The sequence below is a fragment of the Macaca nemestrina genome, chromosome 2 (assembly GCF_043159975.1).
Source record: "Macaca nemestrina isolate mMacNem1 chromosome 2, mMacNem.hap1, whole genome shotgun sequence".
NCBI lineage: Eukaryota > Metazoa > Chordata > Mammalia > Primates > Cercopithecidae > Macaca > Macaca nemestrina.
In genome coordinates this window covers 14,161,346-14,185,915 of record NC_092126.1, presented here as the reverse complement: position 1 = coordinate 14,185,915, position 24,570 = coordinate 14,161,346, and the positions used below count along the sequence as shown (strand labels likewise).

The 24,570-nt window shown below is 44.2% G+C and overlaps 1 long non-coding RNA gene across 5 annotated transcripts in view; it reads left to right on the top strand.

Moving 5' to 3' along the window:
- The window catches only part of LOC105470920 (uncharacterized), a 290,539-nt gene that overhangs the window by 28,823 nt on the left and 237,146 nt on the right, over positions 1 to 24,570 (top strand). Inside the window, exon 2 of one of the 5 annotated variants that reach the window (XR_011619561.1) lies at positions 16,634 to 16,683. The exons of the other annotated variants lie outside the window; for them this stretch is intronic. This is a non-coding gene — a long non-coding RNA (uncharacterized lncRNA). The remainder of the gene's footprint in view (positions 1 to 16,633; positions 16,684 to 24,570) is intronic. 5 annotated transcript variants of the gene reach the window in all.

The following is a 24,570-nucleotide window of genomic DNA, read 5'->3' as shown; positions in this document are numbered from 1 at the left end:
AATGGGATGGAGTGGAATGAAGCTTGACAGTCAAACACCTTGGATGTGGTGTGTGGGTTCTAGTTTAAAGACTAGGAGTGACCAGACGTCTCTTTTTAAGATGGGCAGTACGTGATCAGATTTGAGGTCTGAACTTGAGTCCAATTTAACTTATTTTTTCTTTTTTATTGAGACATAACAGACATAAAATGTGCAAAGTACATTCATCTTAAGTGCACAGTTTAATGAGCTTTTTTATAGATATACCTGTGGAATCACCACCCATATCAAAGATGTAGAACATTTCCAGCTCCTGGGGAGTTTCTCTTATGGCCCTTCCTAGTCAATAACTTCTGTTATCTCTACTGTTTTGACTTCCATCATCATGGACTAGTTTTGCCTGTTCTCGAATTTCCTGTAAGTGGAAGCATACAACATGTTCTCTTTTGTATCTGGCTTGCTTAATTCATCATGTCTATGAAATTCATTCATGTTCTTCTATGTATCAGCAGTTTGCATATTTTTATTGCTGTATGATTTAATTTTAATTCCAGAATGCCAATATAATGCTAGTGATCCCAATATTGTGAATACCCAATGAATATTAGCTGAAAAAATGAATGAGTGAGGGAGTGAATGGATGGAAATCTCCTTTCTATTCATCTCTTTTAAAAGAAGCCCTTACCAATGAGAATTTATCTATATTCATGGTTGCTTCTTTCCTCTCAATTTTTGTGATTATCATTCATACCAATTCTACTAGCAGGGGCAAAATCTATGGAGATGACTCTCTCTAGGGTTGCACCTGACTTCCATGAGACTTGAGTTTCGCAGATCACCTGGCGTCCTCTCCTGAGTCCTGCTTCCTGGGGCCTGATTTCCCTGGAGTTGTGATCAGGCATGTTCTGATGAGCCACCTCTGCACTCACATGCCCTGTTCTTACACTTGGAGGCCCGTTGGTGGGTTCCACAGCAGGGGTGACTCTTCAGAATCTGGATGGCTGTCCTTCTAGGTCCTTTCCCAGCTGTTGGTCTACAACCAGCCTCAGAGCTCTCAGTTTCCCTACTAGCTGAGTTAGGTGTGTGAGGGCGGAAGGCTGCTAATCATGCACATGTGCATACACCCAAAGCATGGCCCCTGCTGACTCTGCACTTCTATCTGAAACTGCCATATCCCTCTGCCTTTGTGTGACAAGATCAAAGGCTCATGCTAGAATGCAGAGGTGTTATGACGAAAATGGCAGTGACTAGATCCTATAGTGACTTTTGTATTTACAGTTGTCTTCGTGTAATAACAACTACTGCTCTCCGGGAGCCATCTGGCCTTGTCTGTCTCTCCAGACTCAGCTTGAGCCTATCACTGTCTTCCCTGGGCTCTGCTCTTTCTCAGCACGGGGACTTTACACACACTGTTTCCCATAAAATGCTTCTAATTCTGTCCTTCCCCATTCCCTCCCTCTTTGTCACGCATTATTACTTCCTGCTTCGGCATCAGATGCATTCCATCTGTTGAATCTGCAAGGAGTAAGCCCTCTGTAAAACCCCAGCCTCAGACCCAGTCTGGGCCTCTTGTCCTGTCGTATAGGCCATAACACTATCACTCTGGATATTGTAACAGCTATTACAGAGCATAATTAAGCTTTCACTTCCAACATCATCCCTCGATTCAAATCTGGCTCCATCACCAATGTGTAAACCCCACAAGAGACAACAGGGACCATGTCTGCTTTGCCTCCTATGAGCCTAGCACCTAGTATGGAACTTGGCATGTAGTGGGTGTTCAATACATTTTTTTTTTTTTTTTTTTGAGACAGAGTCTTGCTCTGCTTCCTAGCCTGGAGTGCAGTGGCATGATCTTGGCTCGCTGCAACCTACCCCTCCTGGGTTCAAGCAATTCTTCTGCCTCAGCCTCCCAAGTAGCTGGGTTTACAGGCATCCACCATCATGCCTGGCTAAGTTTTGTATTTTTAGTAGAGATGGGATTTCACCATGTTGGCCAGGCTGGTCTTGAACTCGTGACCTCAAGTGATCCACCTGCCTCGGCCTCCCAAAATACTGGGATTACAGGCATGAGCCCCAGTGCCTGGCTCAATACATTTTAAAAACATGAATAAATGAATGAGTGAGAAGTTTCCATTTTGTGTTAGATTTTTAAAGGAAAATAGAGAACATCTTTCTGTCCTTTCCCACCAAGCCTGTCCCTCCCACCCACACACAACAGCCCTGATGGAGACAGTTGATAGGACACTTAAGTGGCTTCTGGAGTTCAGGCCTACTACCCAGAGTCTTTCTGGACATGAGGAACTTTGAATTAATGACCGAGGAGAGCCCTGAGAGCATTAGCAGGCAGCATCGGGTAAAATGCACAAAGCTGTTGGTGGTGCAAGGCTGTGAGGCCATTAGTACAGGGAAAAGGGCCTGCTTGGAGAGCCCTGGCCAATTACCAGGAGAGCAGGAGACAGGAAGGTGCATCCAGGTTCACACAAGTCCCAGCCTGCTGGTGTGTTATCTAACGTGACAGACTCAGGGTGACCCTCCTTCCTTTTGGAACAGAAATGTCATTTAGAATCTTTTTTGACTCAGGTGGGAGTAGCAAGCTGGGATGAGAAACCTTTTCTTGCCAACTCATTAAGGATTGGGCTAGGGCCTCAGGAAACCTGCAAACTCAGGCCACTTAGCAGAAAAATCCCAAAGGCATGTCCTTACCTGCAGAGCCTCTTACTTCCTCAGGGCTTCCATTTTCCTTTCTGGGTAGGAGTAAAAGGAAGGCTGAGGAAAGTGAACGGATGGAATTGAGGGAAGAAGTCAAGGGCGCAGGGACTGCCTCTCTGACGCCTCAGTGTCTCCCCACCTTTCTCAGGGACCCATGTGTCCGGCAAGCTTTGTACTACTCTGCAGCTGTAGCTTTACTATGAGTCAAAGATGTCCTGTTGCCAAGTAGGTTCAGTGTTACAAACATTTCCTGAGCTCTGCTGTGTTTCAGGCCCTGCACTGGGCTCTGGTGGTCCAGGGGTGTCTGGGAAATTCATGAAGATCAGATGTGTAAGCAGTTACCCTTAATACAAAGAGATATGGGCAACGTTAGAAGGATTAGAGATCTTGTGCCCTTGATAGCAGCTGTACCCAGGAGAGGGCGAGTGGGTTACTGTATGTGTCAGGGAAGCTTCTAGGGAAGAGGGGCGTAGGCAGGTTTCGCGTGATGAATGGGTGCTTGGTGGATGGACAAGGGCACTTTAAACAGGAAAGTCACAGAGGTGCCAAATAGCATGGCACATTTTGACAACTCCCACACTGCTTTGCGACTCCTGGCTAAAATGTATTGCTCATTTACCAAGTGCCAGGGAATGTTCTGTTTTCTCTGCCTTGTCTCTTGTGTTCTCATGCTATACTTAAGAAGTAAGAAGTGTCATTATCCCATTTCATAGTTCAGGAACTGGAGCACAGGGAGGTTGAATGACTTATCTAAAATTTACGTTCATAAGTGGCTAATAAGGAGTGGATCAGGTTTGTTGGACTTCCAAGTCCATAATAATGATAATGATGATAATAGCCAGAATCAAATGATTATAGTTAATGCTTTCTACATACTTACTAAGTGCCAAGCACTGTGCTAAACGTTATTTTAGTTAATTCTCACAACATTCAAATCTGTACAATCTTCTCTCTGCTTTGCAGATGAGGAAACCAGGAAATGGTTAAGTGATGCCCAGTAAGACAGCTCATAGCTGTTGGGGCTAAGATTTGCTCCCAGGCAGCCTTAAGGTGGAGCCTATGCTCGTAACCATTGTCCTTTCCTGCTGTGGCAGAAGGTGGAAGGTCAGAGTAAGGAAAGTTAAGTCTAAGGAGGTAGGCATTTAGGCCCCAGCCCTTGAAAGGCCTTGTTTGCCACATACAGGACCATGCAGTATTAAGCACGGCAGTCATGGAGTCGGGACAGGCTCCAATTGGACAGGCCCCCATCGCTGTTGGGGAGCTGCTTTGAAAGGGCAACCGTAGTGTCTCTTCATTATTCCAGTTGGGGTCCAGTTTCCTTGAATTCTATCTTTTTCTCCAAGTAGAGTGTCAAGATCTGATGGGGCAGAGGCTGTGCTATCTACCTCTCCTGGTCTCTTCGGTGGCCGCTCATCTCTCAGGTCTCAGCTCAAACTTTATTTCCTTGGGGCAATCTGTATTGATTGATCTGGATTACCTAGATGAGGTTCTCCAGTTATAAGTTCTCAGGGCACATCTTTCTTTTCTTGGTAGCACTTATGACCATTGGAATAAAATAATAATTATTTTGAATTTTGGGTTAATATCTATCTTTTCCTGTACTCCATGGACTTTAACTAGTTAATTAATTAATTATGTCATATATTTAACGGATGTTTATTGAATGCCAGTTGCTATTGTTTTGGTATGATTTGTTTGTCCCTAACAAATTTCAACATTCAACACCGTCTCCAGTGTGGTAGTGTTGGGAGATGGGGCCTGGTAGGAAGTGTTTGGGTCATGGAGGCAGATCCCTCATGAGTAGATTAATGCCCTTCCTTGTGGGTGAGTGAGTTCTCTGTTAGTTTCCAAGAGAACTGGTTGTTAAAAGGCCCGGCATCTCCTCACCTCCACCTTGCTTCCTTTTATCATGTGATCTCTGCACCAGTGACTCCTCTTTTGTCTTCTGACATGAGATGCTGGTGCCATGCTTCTTGTACAGCCTGCAGAACTGTGAACCAAATAAACCTCTTTTCTTTATAAATCACACAGTCTCAGATATTCTTTTATAGCAACATAAAATGGACTGAGACACCAGCTGTGTGCTAGTCATTGTGCTAAGGTGCTGGGGATATAGTGGTGATACAAATAGACCCTGTTCCTGCCCTCAAGGAATTTATAATCAGATAGGGAGACCAACATTAAGAACTAACTACCAAAACAAAAGTAAAATTGCAGTAGTAATACATTCTACAAAAGAGGGGGTGCGTGGCATTGTATGCCTCTCTAATGGGGCAATTTGATACAGTTAGGAGGCCAGGGAAGGCTTTGCTGAGTGCTGAGATAAGGAGAGTAAATGTTACTAGGCAAAGGCTGAGGGTGAGGGAAGGGTGTGGTGAGACAGCTGTAACCACACCCTGGTGAGAGGCAGAATGTGGGATATAAAGGACTGAAAGGAGAGGCTGGAGGGCAGAGATAAGGAGTTGCCTGTATAGCATGGGTCTGGGGAGGGTGGCAGGACTACATCACACAGAGCCCTCTCCACTGGGTGAGGAGGTTAGGAAGGGGCCATCATGGATTTAACTTTGAACATGTTGAGTTTGAAATAACTGTGAGATACTCAAAGGGTGATCTTGTACAGGCAGTTAGATATAGAGGTCTGGAGTTCAGAGGAGAGGTGTAAGCTGAAGACACTTGTGAGTTGGTGACAACTGAAGCCACAGTCATAAATAAGATCCCCTGGGAAGTGACTCACCATTTGTTTTTTGGTGCCTTGGACTCCTTTGGCAGTCTAGGGATGCCAGTGTGTGCGTGTGTGTGTGTTTTTAGACCGAGTCTCACTCTGTCATCCAGGCTAGAGTGCAGTGGCTTGATCTTGGCTCACTGCAACCGCTGCCTCCTGGGTTCAAGCGATTCTCCTGCCTCAGCCTCCTGAGTATCTGGGACTACAGGCGCCCGCCACCACACCCAGCTAATTTTTTGTATTTTTAGTAGAGGTGGGGTTTCACCGTGTTAGCCAGGATGGACTCGATCTCTTGACCTTGTGATCTGCCCACCTCAGCCTCCCAAAGTGCTGGGATTACAGGCATGAGCCACTGCGCCCGGTCCAATGTTTTAAAATGTACAAAATAAAATGTATAGGATAACAGTGGAAACTAATTGCATTGAAATATAGTTATTAAATAATAAAATAAATTTGCGATATAAAAGTATATATGCTTTTTTATTAACTCCTTAAATGCCAATAAACAGTAGCAGTTCTTATAATTACTATAATTTCTCAAAGCAGTGATGAGTGTATATTTTGAGACTTCTGCAACAACTGTTGTGTAGGATGAAGACATCTGGCATCATTATTAGAGAGAAAGTCACAGGTCCTGCTAATACTGCTGGAGTTTGTTGACTGCATTCATAATCAAAGCAATCGCTAAATTTCAGGAAGAGGTGAATGAAAATAACAAAGTAGCTATTTTCACATTCATGTTTACTGCCGCCCAACCCAGGGTCCTGGGGACCCCAAGTTAAAACTCCTGGTCTAAAGTGAGAGGAAGAGAGCACCTGTAATGCTAGCATGGAGTCTCCGACCAAGCAGAAAAGGATAAGGCTGCACAGGAGAAGCAGAAAGATGCAAGGCTTAGCTGAAAAACCAGAGTTCATTTGTAGAAGCCACAGGAAACAAGTGATCCAAGAAGGGGGTGGTCAATTTTGTCAAATGCTGAAAAATTCCATAAAATAAAGACTGATAAATGTCTGTTGGATTTAGTGACTTTGCAGGAATATATTTGTCTTATTTATTGCTTAACTCCTGGTGCATTTCAGGGCACATGATAAGCATTCGATATCTGTTGAAGGAAGAGACAAGTTGCTATCTTTCCTCACTAGGTCCGGCAGGAGATTGTCTGCCTAATGGAAGAGGCAATGAAGCCTGCAGACACTTCCTTAAATTCAGTTTTTGACTGAGGACTGTGGAAGCTGTAGAGACTTTGCAGGGATTAGGAATTCCAAGACTTTTGGAGGCTTTGCACATGGTTGCTGGAGCTATTCATACTCAGAACTGAATGTTGCCCAGTGGCTGACGACTTCCTCTGAAGATTCACCTGCATCTTTGCATCCTTTTCTAGGGACAGCTGCAGGTGGGCAATGGGTGGACCCATGAGTGCAAGAAATGCTCTGTTGTGGAAGTCTGAATGATCACTTCTCCAGTGCCTTCCTGGGTGATCTTGCGCCATTTGTCCAATCCTCACACTTTACTGCAGCCCCCTGTGAAGTGAGGTCACTTCTGTTGCTTCTTGCTTCCCCATGCTCCAGTGCTGTGTGGTGGAAAAGTTGGGTCATATGTCGTTACCCCCAAGTGAAGTCATCATTATAATTTTTGCCCTAGACATTTTTCCATTATATATTTGAACGGTTTAAAGCAGTAGAGCATCCTAAGATGGTGATTGGGATGATGATGACTGAACTTGGCAATGACAATATGAAACTTGGGATTTGGTGAGGATTTAAAACCCAGTTCAAGTAGTTTCAGTCTGTGCTCCAGGGATCCCTAAGGGTACCTGAGATGCCTTGGGGGCTCCAAGGTGGGGATAAGAGAGGCAGGCAGGTGGGGTTCAGGCCCATTGGACCTGCGGGAGCATCTCACTTGTATATTGGAGCATCTCTTTTATATACTGAGATTCCCTACAATGTAATGTGAAGAAAGAAAGAAATTTTGAAAATGACTGATTTAATCCAACTCTCTTATCTTACACAAAAGGTAACTTATGCCCAAGGAGGTAGAAAGCTGTGCACAAGGTCATGGCAATAGCTGGTGGCAAAGCTGCAGACTAGCATCAGGTCATGTATATAGTTTTTTTCATTTTTTTCTTTCTCGAGATGGAGTCTCACTTTGTCACAAAGGCTGGAGTACAGTGGCGCAGTCTTGGCCCACTGAAGCCTCTGCTTCCCAGGTTCAAGTGATTCTTCTGCCTCAGCCTCCCGGACAGCTGGGGTTACAGGCACCCACCACCAAGCCTGGCTAATTTTTGTGTTTTTAGTAGTGATGGGGTTTCGCCATGTTGACCAGGTTGATCTCGAACTCCTGACCTCAGGTGATCTACCCGCCTCTGCCTCCCAAAGTGCTGGGATTACAGGCGTGAACCACTGCGCCCAGCCAGTATACAGTTTTTTAAAACAGTTTGCTTAAGTAAATACTTATAAAGTCATGCATATTATCATTTATGTACGTATATAAAATACCATGTTTATACATGGGTCATGCATGATTTCTTCTAATTATATCCTCTTCTCCCCGCTTTTCCACCAAACTCAAATGTTGAATTTGTTTGCCCTGAAAGGTGTTTGGGGAAGGGTGCCTTGGATATTTACAATTTGGAAACTGTTTTTCACTTTTCTGGCTTAAGAAGTACAAAGTAAATTGAATAGGCCTATGAAGATGTCAAGTGTTTTTCATATACAGAGAATTGAACCCCAAAAGAAAATGGTCTAATGGGGTTAATAAAGGTCAGCATTCCTCAGGGAACTGGGAAATTAATCTAATGGCTCCAACCTCTGAGGGGTTAATGGAAATTGTAAAGCAACAGCTCTGCATATTTCAAAGACTATAAATAGCTCAAAGTCCTGAACCACCTCCCGAAGCTGTGATATCCTCCATATTAACTTCAGCAGCTTTATGCCAGGCTAGGCTACAACCTGAATTTATTCCAGCTGCATCCAGAAGACCCTTGCAATATTTTTCAGCCATGACCAAAAGAGTGGGAGATGGATGGAAGGCTGACTGGTTATGAATTATGTGCCAAGTCCCCTCAGAGTGAATGGTAAGGGAGTGTGTGTGTGTGTGTGTGTGTGTGTGTGTGTGTGTGTAGAGAGAGAGAGAGAGAGAGATGGGCATATGGTGGAAGGAAATTTGTGTGTGGCCTCTCAATTTGATTAGAGCATGTAGACCTTCTGAGGCTTAGAATCTTTTTTATTTTTTTAATCTTCATTGTTTTCCTTTGGTAATAGGATTTTGAATAACAGGTCATGGTAGACTCATTTATGAGTGCTAGAGAATGTCTCCTTCAAGCTCCTCATTTTTGATGTGAGGGGCCCCTGAGCCCAGAGAGGGAAGGTCACTGGCCTCATGCCTCCATCAGCCAAGGACATGGGCACAGGTTTCCCCGTTGCCTTGATGGAGATGGCTGCACTTCCCCTGTGTTCCTGAAGCTCCCTGTCCCACTCCATTGCATTTTCCATCTCACCTGGGCGTTTGAATCTCCTGCTCACCTGTGACCTTCTAGATAGCAGGGACTGTTTTATTCCATTTTAAGGCCGACTACCTGGCAGAGGGTCTTGGCACACTGCAGGTGCCCAGAAAATTTTTGTTGATGGATTGAATAAATGAACGAATGAATGAGCTTTCTTAGGAGAAATCACCTAAGAGTCCAATTTTCCTGTAAGGAGGGACAGGAGGTTATGAGAAAAAGCTTTGAATAGAAGCCAAGGACTGCCCCCTCTTCTCTAAATTAAGAATAATAATGCCTTTCATTCTATAAAATTGATGGCTACAAAAAATGTTCATTTACTCCTCCTGATAATTTCTGAGAAAGATTGGGGAGGTGTTTGTTATTCCTACTTCATGGATGAGGAAGCAGAGGCCCTGGAAGGCTCAACACTTGGTCAGGGCCACACAGCTGCTCAGAAGCTAGGACTCCAGTTCTCCAGTTCTCAGCCAGAGTCATCTTTCTTACTCTGGGGTAGGTATTCCACTGGATTGCCTTAGGAAAACCTCGCAGGAAATTTCGGAGTGAGAGAAGCCATGGCCATGCATTTGGCAAAAGAAAACCAGAGTTAGCATCTGTTTAGTGCTTTTTAGACTCTTTGATGTGCCTTCTCATAAATCATCTCATTGGTCCCCACAGCAGCCCTGAGATGCTGCCACTATCATCACTCACATTGCACAGACGAGGCAGTGAGTGATTTGCTCCTATCATCCAGTTGATAAATGATAGCATTGGAGCTAGGCCCAGGTCTCCATTCACCTGAGCCTCAGCTCCAACTAGTGAACCACAGAGCATCAGCACAGAGAATGATGAGAGAGGTCTGGGAGCAGAAAGGAAGAGCCCATCACCTAAGGAAACTGGATCCTACGTATAAGAGGGTGGGCATTCCTGGGCCAAAAGTTGGGCTGGAGATGGGGCCGCTGGGGAGACTTGGCTGCTAGGAGACTCTGATAAGCAGGTTTAGAACCCACAGGAAAGAGGAAGTTGAGAAAGGAGAAGTGCTGCAGAAGATCAGAAAGCAAGCAAAAATTAAGGGATAGGAAAGAAACCAGTGATTTTTATCAACAAGACATGGTAGGGAAAGAATGATGTAAGCCAAACAAATGTAGAGAAACAGAACATATAGTTCTCCCTGTGAAACGCTTTTAAGCTGCAAAGTGTAAAGAGATGTTATTTTTGTATTTGTGACATTTTAGGCTTCCGCTACTTGCAATTTAAAATGAAAAAAAGAAAATCCCAAATCAACCTAACTTATTTCTTACCGAGTTAAGGAAAATGACAGAGGAAGGGCACAACGCTTAGCTGCTAATTGCCATTCTTTGACAACCCACGAAGACTATCCTCAGCTTATTTAAAATAAGCATGTTCTCAACTCTTTACTTTTCATCACTGACATCACTGTTGAGGAAAAGGTGGTGAGAAAAGATGAGGAAAACACATTAGAAATCAGGAATCAGAGCAAGTTTAAGAAAATTATCATCGTCATGAGGAGAAGGCCCTGGGACTGAAAGGGCAGCTCAGGACACCCTTCAGAGGCAGGGGTGGGGTCACCTGGGGGGTGCCCTGGTCTTTGCAGCTCCTCTATTCCAAGTCCCTTTTCCCCAGAAGGGTGGTGGAGCTTTCTGCAGGGCTAAACCCTGCAATCTGGCTCTTCCCTTTGAGGTTCTGATTGATCTCAGATTTAATTTTGTTTTGCAGGCTTTTCTGATATATCTCCAAGCAGGACACAATATTATTTTTCTTTTCTTCTCTGTGAAAAGAGGGCGGGACCTTATAATAATCTGTCTTTGTGAAAGAGGATGAATTGAGATATTTGCAAGGTAGGAAGGAATAAAAAAAAATCATAAATAAAAGGATCTCAGTAGGGCCTAAGGAGTGAACCCCAAACTATAATCGGTAGCTACTACAATCAAATTAACAGCTCCTCCTCCCAACCAAAGATTTCAGCTGCCTCACCACTGTCCCCTCCCCAACTAAACACTATTCCTAAACCTTCAGGTGGATCGGTTCAAACCCAGACTGGAAACTATATGCTATCTAATGCTATTGGATTTATCAAAATATAATTTTCAAAAAGTGAAGAATATTGTTCTCCTACAAACATGGAATGAAAATGTATCAAATTTTTATTTAACTAATTAATTAATGAGGGAATCAGCTGGACGTTAAAACTATTCCCAAGAGAGGACAGTAACCTAGACATCTAACTCTTTTTGGGAGAGGACCCTCCTTGGCTCCACGGCTGCACAGTGTGGCCACAGTTTTTGTCTTGCTGTATCAACCCCCTAAGGAGAAGGCAGGTGGATCAAAATGGAATCTACACTTCCGCAGGGTGCCCTCTGCACATAGCTTTTCTGTTGTTAGACTCTAAAGGAGCTTCTTCCTCCCCTCTTGGCTCTGTGTTGTCATGTACAGGATATAATAGACTCTTGCAAAGGGCGAATGAAACTGTTGTCTTTGGAAGCTGAGTTGAGTAAGATTGATTTTTAGATGGCAGCTCCTCCTCAGACAGGCTTAAAATAAAAATGGTCGAGATGAGTTTGTGAGTAGAAATTGGAAACCAGACTTGAGTACCATGGAAACACTGAACTCCTTTGTGTTAGATGCTCACCTGATTCATTCTAACACAGAGCCCAGCACACAGTAGGTGCTCAGAAAATGTTTGCTGGATGCATCTCAAGAATTTCCCTTAGTTAGCAAGGACCCACTTTCCAGGAGCGGGTAGGCTGAGGGCTGGAAGACAGTGAGGGGGCTGTCGTGTTCTGCTGAATGATCTTTATTGCTGAGAACAATTTCTTGCTTTCACCCCCATTTCATATTCCAGCTCTTATTTTTTTTAAAGGAGAATATGAATTTAAGAGTATTTCCTCTTTTCTCCCTCATTCTTCCTCTTTGAATGTGATGATATCACTATCATAATCCTCATGGTTGACATTTTTCAGTGACTCACCACTTTACTATTTTGGTAGTTGTACATTTCAACAGATAATTGTCTTTCCCTCTCTCCTGAGCATGACACCTACTCACATTTGGAGACTTCCAACACAACAAAGCCTCACCAAGTAGCAACTCACTGAACCTGGTAGTGAAAGTGAGAGTTACTTATGAATGAAAGATGGTAAGTGAAGTTGTGGATGAGAAGACAGTCCTGTTCCACCAGGCGTGAGCTATTAGTCCTAAAAGTCACCCCGAGGCTCAGCATTTCTTAGACGAGAGCAAAAGGGAAATCTCCTGGGAAATGAAGACCACTATCCTTGAAGCGAAGCATGGCATAGGTGTTCTAAGTGGATTGAAGCCCTCGGGGTGCTTCATCGAGACACCCCTGAGGGAGGGGGAGCTTCTGAGAAGGAAAACTCTGAGAGCACCGTGTTCTGGGGTTTAGTCATGTTTTTAATGGGTCAGAGGAGTTCCTCTGACTTTGGGAAATGTCTCCATTTATTTTGTGGGTCTCTCCACAGGCAACATTCAAGTTAGCTTGGTCAACTGAGACTCTGGTTTGAACTGGCTTCCCCGCTGACCTGTCCTGCTTTAAGCCATCCTAAGTGACTTCAGCTGTCCCTGACTCCCTTGGTAATAATATTCTCTAGGGTTTACATGATAACATTAGACATACCTGCTCGTGGTATTTATTTAATGATGATTTTAAATTCTTATTGAGCTTGTAATACACTGAAATTTTGTGTATTATTTCTCTGTTTTGGCACCTTAACTGATGTACTAGCTTTATCATATCTGTAAAACTGCCCCATGTACATATTAAGAGGTTTTTGTCATTTTGTGAGGATAAGGGACTCTTCAATGAGTAGGGAATCACTAATTTATAAAACCAGAAGCTCAGCATCCTAAACCGTAGGGACTTTGTCTTAGAGAGACCATAAAATCCTGGTAGGTCACAAAGGGTTAAGTTCTTTTTTATTATTTAACTTTCCTGACATTTATGGCTTGTCTTCCAGATAAAAAGGTGTGCATTTTGTAACAGGGACAATGCATTATTGTTCATTGAATTCCTCATAGCATCCAGCACAGGGCTTTGCCTATAGTTAATGCTCTGTAACTACTTGATATTATTTGAGGGTTTAGGTTTGATAATGAACCCAGGTTCACTCATTCATTCATTCATTCCACACAAATTCACTGAACATCTTACTATGTGATGGACACTGTTCCGGGCACTCAGGATTCAATAGTCCTTGCCCTCATGGAGCTTTTATTCGAATAGGGGAGACAGACAATAAATAAGACACAGAAGTAAAATATGCAGTATGGTAGGTAATGATAAATACCAGGAAGAAAAACATAAAGGAGGAAAGGTGCATGCAAAGTGTTGGTGGGTATTGAGGGAAGGCCTCATTGAGAAGGAGATTTCTGAAAGTGAAGGAGTGAGTTATATGGATTTCTGTGGGAAGACCTTTCAGAGCAGAAAACATAACAAGTGCAAAGACCCAGAGGGAGACTGTGCCTGGCATGTTCAAGAGTCCCTACTCTGGCCCACCAGGCCCTGGAGGATCTGGTCTTTGGCCTCTATGACCTCTTCTCCTCCCATTACTTACCTCTTTCTCTCCACTCCACCCCACTGACCTCCTACAGGTGACCTCCTACAGGTGGGAAAGAGTATAGCGCCTGGACCTCTTGTCTTCCCCTCTCACCAGAAGGCCTGCAAGGTGGAGAGCAGGCCCTTCTGACCTAGCCCTTCACTGCATGGGGCTTGAGCTTTCTCTTGCCCCTTAAACCTTAGAATGGGGCCACTTCTGGAAGGACAAATGGCAGTGTCCTTCAGTGCAGCGCTTTTAGCAGAAAGTTGTCCCTGGTGGAAAGGATGGAGGAAGCTGCCTTATAGTCAGTAGAGGCATAGTTCAGGTTCAAAACAAGGAAACCAGATATAGAGGGAAGGGAGGGGGAAGCTCAAGGTGTTTCAAAAGACCATCACTAGGAGACACTCCACTGGCATCCTCTTGAAGTGAGATGAGACTGGCCTACTCTGAGATCACCTCAGCTGGATGTTCTGATGCCAGTTCTTTCAAACACTTGCTCCAGTCTTCCTCTCTGTAACCCTGGAGTCATTTGTTCCAAGGCTTTCCTGGAGATTTGTTGTAAAGTACTGCCAGCTCTGCAAAGGTTTGCTACGTTGGAAAAATCATTTTCTATAGAATTGCTATTCAAATGTAGAAAAACAGAATGGCAGGGAGCCAATGGGGGAGGATCCCTCGAGCCCAGGAGTTTGAGCTTGCAGTGAGCCATGATTGTGCCATTGCACTCCAGCCTGGGTGACAGACCTTGTCTTGAAAACAAAGGAAAAAGAAAAATACAATGGAAAAGGCCTTGGGAAGAATTAATCAGAACAATGCAAATATATTCTCCTCTCAGTGCTTCTAAAGCTTTAGATCATGGCTGCTTCTCAGGCTGATTATGGGTTCAAATAACAAGGGATTTAGGAGGCAGACAGCTCTTTCTAGCTATCAGATTGAGGAAGCTGGAACTAGGAATAAACTTTGTTAAAAAAATTTATAATCTTTATTCCTTTATGTGGGAATTTTAACACAGGTTAGTCTGGGCGAGATGACTTGAATAAAGAAATCAAGCTCTGTCCTGCCTGACTCCTCACACTGTCAGCTCCTTGGGGCCTCAGCCTGAGAACTGAGCAGGATTGCCTATCACCCACCACTGACCTGGGTGACACCCACTCCCCATGGTGCCACCTCAGGGCCCAAAGCCGCCGGAGCTGGTACCTGACTACCCACTTCTCCTGCCCAGTGGGTAGGAGCAAGGAAGGTCTTGCAAAAATAAAAGCTGTGGCCATCAAGTAGAGGGGCCGGGGAGGAGGTATGTGAGCAAGGCTGGATGACAGCCGCCCCCTAGCTGGGTTATCAGTTGTCGCATTCCCTTGGAGAACCATTTACAACTGAGGAATCAGCTTCCAGAAGCTTCAGCAGAAATCAAAAGGCAGCAGCAGTTATTACCTCGTCTGCTCCTCACATCTCTCCTCTCCATCTCCCAGCTTTTTTAAATATAAGGGTCTGCTCTGGTGGCCTTGAGAAGCCCCTGTCTATTCTCATACTCATCATCTCTTGTAGAACAAAGTGACAGTCAAGGGCAGTGCAACAGGGGACTTGGTGGTTTCCTAACAGTGAATCATAATAATAGTGAGCCACTCAGTGCCAGTCATAGGGCTAAATTGTCCTATGTGTATTATCTCAGTCAGTCGGTCCTTATTGCCCCCATTTTATTGAGAAAAAAACTGAGGATGAGACTGCATTTTAATTGGTGCAGTCAGATTTTAAGTGCTGGGTGCAAGTACTTAAAACAGTCTCCTCTGCTGCCCACTATGGCTGCAGGCTTCCTGCACACTCCAGGCTGTCTGCGACAGGGTTGTCCTGTGCACTGTGTAGGGGCCACTGTGCTATTTAAAGACAGAATTGAGGCTTTTTTTGAGTGCTTAGCTGCTAGTTAAGTCTTGATGAGTCTCTGTTCCTCCTTTAGCTCTTTGCGTTTCAAGCACAGCCTCTTGGCCAGCAGCATGGACACTGTCCGGAAGCTTATTAGAACTGCAGACTCCTGAATCCACTCACCCCAGGCCTGCTAGATCAGAATCTGCATTTTAACAAGGTCCTCCTTGGTCCAGTGTACCGTTTCAGAAGCTCTAGAGGTGTTTTTGCTATACAAAAGCTAGTTCAAGGGCTTCTTTCAGAATGGAGGCCGGGGCAGATGTAACCCCTAGAAGTCCCACGCTGGTGTGTCCCTGTTGTCAGAAACAACGGTTTCCCTACAAGGGATGGGGAAAGCCAAACCCAGTTTTAGTATTTGTTTCCAGGGGAATGAACAAAATAGCTCGAAGAAATGCTCTTAGCAGCTCTCTGAGTTAGGCAGATCTGCCAGTGTGCAAACGCTAGATGGCAATGGATGGCCAGGCACGAGCGGGAAGCAGGCACAGCTCTGTCACTGTCAAGGGGCAAGACAAAATGATAAAGGCAAGGTGGGGGGGAGGAAGTGCGCTTGAGCACAGTTGGGTTGTGAAGGGAGATTGTTGGGATAATATTAAAGAAACTGAGACTTCACCAGCAAGTCTGGGAAGGCTGTTTTGTGGAATGAGAGATTTGGGGAAGAGTAATTGCTTCTTTTTTGCCTCTAGCTATGTTAAACACACCAGTCTCCCCACAGGGGAGGGATGTCAGCAGCTGGTATGGTGAAGCTGAGGGAATTAAGTGTGGGTAAAAAGTTCCTAATCTACTTCGCTCTGCTCCCTGAGGTCAGGGAGGCAGTGGCAGGCAGTCTGCAACATTGGTTAGTGAAAGCTGGCCTGCAGGAATGAGCACGTCCTTTCCCAGCATGCCCTGCGCTGGCATGATGTGCCCACATGCTGCCCTGGTGCTCATGGGTAACACCCTCATGCCTCTTAAAGACTTAGAGGTGAAGTACTTGGATCACAGTCCTCTTGTGTCCAGCTGTTTGGCTGAATCTGGGGTGGAAAAAAAAAGCAGAATTATCCTGGCTCCTACGGTTCTCTTTTCTTCACCCTCCACAAATTCCCTGGGACTGACTTGTAGGGTGGAGCCCTGTTGCACCCACATTGGAGAGGCTGGAGTCTATCTTTGGACTTGAGGGACTTGGCTTCTAAGAAAACAAGGCAAAGGAAAGTATTGTGAAATTCCCCAAATTGTAGGGTCACCTTATAAAGCTGGTCTCTTTTATTCCATGGTGGTTGGTTCCAGGAGGACCCTCTCATTTGGTCAGTGGAGCCAAAAGCTGAAGAATTTTGTTGGTAAGTCATTGAAGAAAAAGTCATGTTTTCTTGACTCGTTGGTGAGAGTGCTGTCTGAAATATCTTGGAGTCATGACAGGTGGGTGGAGACACATTATTCTTGGAGATTTCACTGTTTAAGTTCAGGATCTGGACTTTTGCAAGTTATTCTCTTTCTCTAAGCTGAATTTAGGCTTGGCTGGACAGCTGACCCGTGCAGAAGTCTACAAGCCTATTGGTAATACGGTTCAGAATTACAGGATGGATGCTAGAAATTATTCTGTCTCTCTCTTGTCTTGTTCAGATGGGACAACTGAGGCCCAGAGAATTCCATTTGGTTTATTTCAGCAAAATATAGGCAAGTGCCCACTCTGGGCCAATCCCTGTGCTGGAGATCTAGGTTATAACGAAGAGTATGAGACACAGTGTCTATCAGTATATGCGTTAATTATAAGCTTATCCATCTAGCTTATGAATCAACTTGTCAGCCCGGGTCACCTGGCTGGCCTGCTGGTGAGTGATGAACACGGGCATAGATAGGCTGCGGAAGGATTCATTCCTTCTTCCTTCTCTCCCTCCCTGCCTCCTTCCCTCTCTCCTTTCCTCTCTTGTTCCCTCCCTCCCTGCCTTCCCTCTTTCCTTCCTTCCTTCATTTTTTTTTTTTTTAATTCTGATGATATTTTAAACGTTGGGGGCTTTGCATTTACCAGGTGGAAATGAGTAAGCAGCACTATTAGTGATTCCAAGGACGTGTTTGATCACTTTTGTCCTTCCCCAAAGGCCTTGATACAAGACATAGTGCTTTGAGACCTGAGGAAGCAAATTTATTTATTTATTTTATTTATAGGAACTCGCCTTGAATTCTAAGAGGGGGAAATAAACCAAGCTAGTACACTTAAAGGCTTTTCTTTTTTTTTTTTTTTTTTTTTGCCTGAGGAAATACACCTTCTGCGATAGATAAGCTCAAAAATACCCACAGGAAGATGTTGTCCAAACCACAACCCAGCCACAACGTACGGTGGGCTGCCCTCGTTCTCCAAATTCTACTTCTTCTTTTCTTTTCTTTTTTTTTTTTTTTGAGACAGAGTCTTGCTCTGTCGCCCAGGCTGGAGTGCAGTGGCTGGATCTCAGCTCACTGCAAGCTCCGCCTCCCGGGTTCACGCCATTCTCCTGCCTCAGCCTCCCGAGTAGCTGGGACTACAGGCGCCCGCCACCTCGCCCGGCTAGTTTTTTTTTTTTTTTTTTTTGTATTTTTTAGTAGAGACGGGGTTTCACCGTGTTAGCCAGGATGGTCTCGATCTCCTGACCTCGTGATCCGCCCGTCTCGGCCTCCCAAAGTGCTGGGATTACAGGCTTGAGCCACCGCGCCCGGCCTCTTCTTTTCTTTTAGGGTGTATTACTTCAGTAGGTTTTGTAGGTAGAAAGAAATGGTGAATTAAAAATAAAGATGTTTCCATCTTTTCCGGAAAATTGCTAGTGAATGGCTGCATCAATTACACAGTGGTATGCAGAGATATGAAAATCTCATGCAAATAAACCCCCAGCCCTCCTCATTATTGCAAAATCTGGTAAAGGCTACAGTTTGGGCTTCTGTGTCTGTGCTGACCAACAGGAAGAATTAGAGGCCTGAACATCAGGCACCTGAAGTTTGCACGTAATCGAGCTTCTGGGCCTCTAAAAATCTTACATTTTATTCACAAACATAGGCATCTGCTACTAATTAAAGTATCAGGGTATAATTATACCCTTTCTTATTAGTAGATATGGAATCTGACAGTTGCTTAGATACAAAATAAGCAAGTGCAGATTGCGTTCTGCACGTTCTTCACAGGCTAGGGAGACAGAACAACAGAATTTTCAAATGCTCTGTGTAAATGAGTCTTGTTGCCCAGAAAATGTGAAGTCCTGAATTATCATTGGTAAATATGCCTGGGAACAGATGTTAATCCCATCACAACTCTGTGATTTGAGCTTTAATATCATTCAATTATTTCCATTGCCTGGTCCCCTCACCCCTGCACCGCACCCTAACCACAAAACAAAAAGCACGCATCTTTCCAAGATACACACAGTTAAGGCCTGTCATCTAACAGCAGTGCAGGGAGAAAGCAGCTGTGGCTTCCTCAGGAAATTCTAGAGCCTGAAGAAACTGTCTAGGATGGCAGGGCTGTGTTGTGGCTGGCTTAGCCATTGGGTTTGTCCAAGGTCACTCTGGGCTCAGTGATGTGGATTCTGTGTCCAGGGAGCCTCGTGGTCATGTTAAGATATCCTCTCCCCATTGCCCAGCTATGTCTTCACATCATATAATCGGAGAAGTTCCCTGTTAACCCATCTGCTCCAGGAACTTGGGGACCAGGACTTTTCTTGGTCACTTGGTATATCTCCAGTGTCTAGTTTGTTGCTGGGCCCTTAGAAGGTGCTTAGTAACTACTTATTGAAAAAATGGATTCTGTTGAGCCCTTACCATGCATATCACCCTGGGAAAGGTGACACTTCCAACCTCAGTAGTCACTTACTCCTCAGAATGTGGGTACTGATTCCATCAGGAGTTGGCAGACTATAGCCCCAAGGCCAAATTCTGCCTGCCAACCTGTATCTGTGTGGCCTGTGAGCTAAGAATAATTTTTACATTTCTAAATGGTTGGAAAAAAAGCAAAAGATTTCATGATACTTAAAAATTATATGGAATTCAGATTTTTGTATCCATAAATAAAGTTTTATCAGAACACATCTATGGCCACTTATTTACATTTTGTCTATGGCTACTTTTGCATTAAAGTGGCAGAATTCAGTAGTTGCAACAGAGACCGTGTGGCCTGTGAAGCCTCCAATAGTTACTATTTGGCATTTAACAGAAAAATGTTTGATAGTCCCTGGATTAATTAGATCCTTCCTCAGGGTTAGCTTTTGATTTTGGAGGAATGGGATGCAGGAGGGAGAGGATACAGGGGTGAATCACAGGGCAGGCTAGCTAGGAGGCCAGAACGCCAGCAGTCTGGATGAGCATGCCAGCCCTGGCCTTTCCACTGTGGAAGTTTCCCGTTTCTTGTTGTCATTCTGATGAATGCCCTCAAGGAACACAGCCATGATCATTTCTCAGACTGCGGCACTGTTTGGATGCAAAGGACTGTATCTTTTTGTTGTTTCTTGGTTGTTGTAAATCCTTAGTTCAAAATGCTCTTTCTTTGTCAAAGACATAAAATTTGGCTTCTCAGACAGTGTTTGGGTAATAAATCTGTATATGTGAATGAGTGTGAGCTGGAGCTTGTCTTTGGAAAGCAAATGTCTTCAGTCTTTAGCCACCCAGCAGGCACCCCAAACAGCTGCCTCCCATGTTAGCTTCCAGGACGGTGTTGACCCCCACTGGCTGGGTGCCACAAGCTTTCTGTTTCTGAGCTCTTAGCCAGGGTGGAGCCCTACCCTTCCAGAGAAGTGCCTTCGCGCTTAAGCTGGCGAGGATGCAATCAGCCTAGTTAAAGTCTTGATGATCCACTTGATCCATCCCAGTATAGGCTCAAATCCCAAGAGGTATCTTATAGACCTGAGCCTCATTTCTCTGGCGTTTATAGGAGACCTTCCAGAGTGTATAGCATAATACTGTTTTCTTAGCCACCTAAATTCTGAATTAGAGTCTAATTTTCTCCAAACCTTACTCCTCTCTGTGCTGGTCCCGGCCTCTGGGTGCCCAGTGGCCTGACTCATTTATATGTGTAAAAAATGCCCACTGTCTTTTGATGGTATATTTAATGGATTAGGGGTTAGATTTGCTTTCTCAGTGACAGTGATTAACGCTGGCATTGTTTACCTTAAGTAGACCTAGGTTTTGAAAATCATAAACAATAAGCAGATCTTCATGCCTTTTTAAAGAGATGACTAGCAGGCTTCCTGTGGGGGCACTAGTTTGCTATCTAATCTGAAAGGGTTTATTTAAAAAAGTAATATAGGAAATGGTTAGTGGAAAGAAAATGCAGATTTCTACTTTCTAAATAATACTTACCATTTGTTGCATCTCTTATGTGCCAGATACTTCTCTAGGTATCCTGTATATATTTTCTCTAATCCTTACCCAAATCTTAGAGGATAAATGTTATCTCCATTTTACAGAGGTGGAAACTGTAACTGAAATAGGATGGATGGGTTGCCTGAGATTCCACAGACAGGAAATGGTATAACTCAAACTCAAACCCTTGTAGGTATGACTTGGAGGTCATGCATGTAACATCACATTACACTGCCGCTCTGGACTGACACTTTAGCTAACTCACACTTCAAGACAGATAGAACTTTAGAAGGAACCAAAACGCAAAGAAGTTGACAAATGAGATATGCGACCCAGCCGACATGTGGTTATTCATCTTAACTGGTAAAGCCCTATGTTTCCTTCCTCCCTCCCTCCCTTCCTTCCTTCCTTCCTTCCTTCCTTCCTTCCTTCCTTCCTTCCTTCCTTCCTTCCTTCCTTCCTTCCTTCCTTCCTTCCTTCCTTCCTTCCTTCTTCTTTTTTGTTTTTTGGGAGACGGAGTCTCACTGTCACCCTGGCTGAAGTGCAGTGGCACGATCTTGGCTCACTCCAACCTCTGCCTCCCAGGTTCAAGCAATTCTCCTACCTCAGCCTCCTGAGTAGCTGGGATTACAGGCTCCCACCACCATGCTGGCTAATTTTTGTATTTTCAGTATAGCCGGGGTTTCTCCATGTTGGTCAGGCTGGTCTCGAAAACTTCTGACCTCAGGTGATCCATCTGCCTCGGCCTCCCAAAGTGCTGGGATTACAGGCGTGAGCTACCGTGCCTGGCCCAAAGCCCCATGTTTTCTTTAGCTAAAAGTTTCCATCTCCTTCCTTACTAGACATTAAGAATGCAAAAGGTTCACAACAATTTAGTTAAAATTTGTCTATTTATTGTTTAATGGGTTCAAAATCCAACAGAGATAAGAAAGCATATAAAGAAAAAAGACGAATGTTCAAGGTGATGGATATCCCAGTTACCCTGATTTGATCATGGCACATCGTATACATGAATCAAAATATCACACGTACCCACCTAATATATACAACTCTTACAGACCAATAAAAAATTTAAAAAGTAAAGAGGCCAGCTCCCACCCCTGAGAGGGTTCTCATAGGCCTTTTTATAGGCCTATGTCAATATGATGGATCGCAAAAATGGTCAAAGTTTCTCTCCCCCCACCCACTCTAACCTATCCCTCTTTGCTCTGTGATTTTGAAGCTGCTTCTGTTAAGAAGTGGAGTCTGCTTCCCCATCCCTTGAATCTGGGCTGGCCCTGTGACCAGCTTTGGTCAGTGGAATGTGGCGGCAGTGACCAAGTTCCATTTCCCACCCTAGGTCTTGTGTGCTTGCTTTCTTTTTCTCAGAAACTTGCTGAGCTACCTACTACCATGTTGGCAAGCCCAGGCTAGGCTTCTGGAGGGTGAGAGACTATGGAGCTGATGAATTGCCTTAGTAAGTACAGAAGCCCTGAGGACCAAGGATGTTTTATATGTGTGACTTGAGCAGCTAGGAGGTCAGGGTGAACTGAGTGTTGAGACATGATGTAGCTATTAACCCTGTAAGCCAACATGAGGACTTCAAGTTTTATTCTGAGTGTGTGATAGCAATGAATGAACAAATGGGCAAATAAAAAAACGAACGCAGGAGTGAATGATCCCAGCAGGTGAAAAAAGCAGCCATTTCTTGACATGTGCAACTCATCTAGGATTTGAAACTCAAAGAAGACCCAATCCCATACTGCTCAGTGACAGGATCACAGTGAACATGGTCGGTGAAATTAAAGAGACCAATCCCTGGGTACCATGTAACTTAATCTCTGTTGCTTTCTTTCATCATTTGGAATCCTTGGTGGACATTAGATTAGTCTTGGTATTGATTATTGATTTCTGATACCCACACTGAAGGTTCAACCACAGTGAAGTGGTGGTTATCAGCAAAGAAATAAAAACAAATAGGAGGCCTTTCACCACAGGGCCTCTTGGGCTGGTGTGGAAGAAAACTAAAAATAATAATTATCGGTCCCAGATTGAAATCTCTGCTGGCCCACTCAATAATATTTTTTCTTTTCCTTAACAAAATGAAAGAGATTTCTGATGCCATTGGACTTTGATAATATGAAGGTATCCGCCATGCTGGAAAATGAATCAGGTAGCTTTTGCTGCATAACAAGCCACCCCAACACTTGGTGGCTCATGATTCTGTGGGTCGGCATGGTTCTCTTGATCTGGCATGACTGGAATGATGGCCTTCCAGATGGGCTTTCACAGAGTCTGTGGGCAGTTAGTGGATTGGCTTGTGACCAGTCCAGTATGACCTCACTTGCATGGGCTGGTGGTTGGCAGGCTGTTAGCTGGGGCACTTCCATTCTCCTCCACGTGGAGGCTCATCCTCCAGGAGGTTAGCTGGGCCCATTTACATAGTGGTTGTGTTACATGGTTCCTTGAGCAGTAAGAGAGAGGGCAAGTCCCAGGGTACAAATGCTTTTCTAGCCTCCAGTTATCTTGTACTTATTGTTAACATCTCATTGGTGAAAGAAAATCTCAAGATGAGCCCAGATTCAAGGTGTGGGGAAATAGACTCTACCTTTTGATGGGAGAAGTTGTGAAGTCACATAGCAAAGAATTTTTGACTATTTTTTCATATAGTCTGTCACAGTGTATGAGAGTGTATCTTTTTTTTTTTTTAACTCAAACACTTTCAAGAGACTATATTTAAAAAAAAAAACGTTTAATTTCTTTCAGGCCGGGGACTTATGCTAATTCAAGTAGCTGACATAAATCTTTTTGATTTTATCTATGCGTTTTGTATACAATTGAAGTTACAGGTAGACATTTTTGGAAATAACTTTACTTGGAAAGTATGATGACATATGAGGATCTTCTATAAGTTGCCAAATAGTTTTCCTATCCTTTTAACATCCTTAACAGAATGTTATTCACCTAAGGATAAGAATTCTATCATTAATTAGGTTCATATTTATATTTCAGTCTCAGGCAATTTCTATAATGCAAAACTAGGTCCCTCCTTCAGAGATAAGGGTGCTTGCTATTCAAAGTTATGAAGAGAACATGATGTCTGGTGAGACAGCGCCATGCACATTCCTATAAGAAAATGTACTTTCTAGTTCTAGCCTGTTGTAAAACAGATGCATGACCTTGTGAAAGTCATTTAACTTATCTGGGCTTCAATTTCTTTATCTACAAATGAGAATTTTCCTTTTTGTGTTCAGGTCTATGATGGTTCCTCTGGGCTTCCTTGAGAGGATCTATTCTGCCTGGGAAGGATACTACCACCTCCAGAACCACCCAGAAATTGGCTCCTTCCACCTAGGATTCTGGATAATTTAAATTTCTAAAAAGGGTTTCAAAGTAAAAAAAAAATAGCTGCATCGAGCTACATTCTTTATTTTATTTTTTGATACAGAATATCGCTCCTGTCACCCAGGCTGGAGTGCAATGGTGAGATCTCGGCTCACTGCAACTTCTGCCTCTCAGGTTCAAATGATTCTCATGCCTCAGCCTCCTGAGTAGTTGGGATTACAGGCACCTGCCACCACGCTTGGATAATTTTTGTATTTTTAGTAGAGACGGGGTTTTACCATGTTGGCCAGGCTGCTCTTGAACTCTTGACCTTGGGTGATCCACCCGCCTTGGCCTCCCAAAATGCTAGGATTACAGGCATGAGCCACCATGCCCGGCCAGGTTGAGTCACATTCTTTAAAAGGCAGGAGATGGAAGTGCCAGGACCTTACTGGACATGAGAAACTCTACTTGGGATGGGGAGGACTTGACAGAGGCCTCCTGTCCCCTTGAGGTCCAGTGGTAGTGGAGTCTTCTCTGGGGCAAGCACAGGGGAAGGGACACCTGCAGCCTTGATCTTTCAGCTGCTCTTTCACCCAGGGATG